The sequence below is a fragment of the Carlito syrichta genome, unplaced genomic scaffold (assembly GCF_000164805.1).
Source record: "Carlito syrichta isolate Samal-C Ts95f unplaced genomic scaffold, Tarsius_syrichta-2.0.1 Scaffold297942, whole genome shotgun sequence".
Classification (NCBI taxonomy): domain Eukaryota; kingdom Metazoa; phylum Chordata; class Mammalia; order Primates; family Tarsiidae; genus Carlito; species Carlito syrichta.
This window is the reverse complement of record NW_007242038.1, coordinates 469,856-471,624: the sequence shown is the minus strand read 5'-3', so window position 1 is coordinate 471,624 and position 1,769 is coordinate 469,856. Positions and strand designations below refer to the sequence as shown.

Below are 1,769 nucleotides of genomic sequence, written 5' to 3'. Positions count from 1 at the left end.
GAAGGCTGAGACGGAAGGATCGCTACAGCCCAACAGGTCGAGGCTGCGATGGCCGGGAGCGGCCACTGCACTCCAGCCTGGGCGGCGGAGTGAGACTCCAACTCAAAAAAAAAAAAGAGAGAGAGAGAGAGAGAGATGGGGGGCACCCCCTATGTTTCTCGGGATGGTCTCAAACTCCTGAGCCCAAGCAATTTTCCTGCCTCAGTATCCCTAGTAGCTGGGACAACAGGCATGCGGCTGGCAAAACCTCCACCTTTTTACATTTGTATCCGATCCTGCTGTTTTTTAAAAGACATATCTAAGTGCTTTGCTGAAATATATGCCTGTGTGATTGCAGAATGGCAGAGGCATAATGTCAAAAATGAATTCCTTAACAAATGTCGAGGAGGGATAACGGCGGACGAGGAGAAGCTGCCTCCGGGCTGGGAGAAGGGCATGAGCCGCAGCTCACCCCGGGTGTACGACTTCACCCACATCACTATTGCCAACCAGTGGGCGTGGCCCAGGGGCAGCAGTAGCCGTGGCGGCAACAACAGTCAGGGGGAGCCCACAGGTCCGCTGCCCACACCTGCTGGTAAAGCGCACCCAAAGCAGCCCTGGCCCTGGCGGCAGGAGATTACCCGGACCAAGGAGGAGGCCCTGGAGCTGATAACCCACTACGCCCAGAAGATCAAGTCCGGAAAGGGGAGCTTCGAGTCTCGGCCTCACAATTTAGCGACTGCAGCTCAGCCAAGCTCAGGAGAGACCTGGGTGCCTTCAGCAGCGGTTAGATGCAGAAACCCCTTGAAGGTGCCTCGTTTGCGCTGCGGACTGGGGGGGATGAGCCCGCCAGTGTTCTCGGATTTCGGCATCCACCTCCTCCTACTCAGAGTGAGGGCGGGCAGGAGTTGGGCCGGTAGGATTTCCCGCTAGGGCCGGCTAGTGGGTGCCCTTCCTTGCTACTGTCACAGTATTTATTTCCCAAAATGGCTGGGAGGGGGCCCTTCGAGATTGGGGGCTCTGGGGGTCCTGCTCCCTGTCTGTCCCCCGTTGGGGCTGCCTCTGCCAGACTGCCCCCTTAAGGAATTGACTTAGGAAGGGCAGTGGGGGGGACGGGGAGACTCCCGGACCCAGGGTTGGGAGGACTGTACCTAAGAAAAGGTCTCATCAGTGGAGCCGCCCTCAGGTTGCCCCCTCCCCAGGTCCTGGAGGCAGATGGGAGGGCCCCAGTTGTTTCTAGTCCCCCCCACCACGTTACTCTGGTCTGTTGCAAAAAGGGAGTGCTCCCTGGGCCCACCGCTGCCCCCTCTGAGCCATAGTACAGCACCCTTCACACCTGGATTAAACCCAGAACCACTGAAAAAACAAAACTGTCAGAATTCACTACACAGTTTTATTAACAAGACCATTTGTGGCTTTAGGTATTAAAGAATCATAATAAAAAATAAAAACATGTATAAAATTTGCGATCTGTACAAGTCAGGACATATTAGATCAGCTGCTTAAACAGAGATCAAATCACAATAGCTGAAAACAAGATAAAAGGTTATTTCCCTCATTAAATTTCCATCGGATAAGTTCAGTAGATAGAAGACGCTCTACTCCACAAGATCACCTAGGGTTCCAGTTTCCTTCTATCTTGTTCTCATGGTCAAAACCAGCTTGCCACTGCCACTTTTATACATCAGTCTATGGAAAAGGGGAAATAGATTGTGGAAGGCAGAAGCTTCCTTTTGGGAATATAGTCTGAAAATGACTGATATCATTTCTGTTCACATGCCATTGGCTAG

At 52.8% G+C, this 1,769-nt stretch overlaps 1 pseudogene; it reads left to right on the top strand.

The window, feature by feature from the left end:
- Positions 1–231: 231 nt before the first annotated feature.
- LOC103256927 lies at positions 232–912 on the top strand (annotated as a pseudogene).
- Positions 913–1,769: the final 857 nt, after the last annotated feature.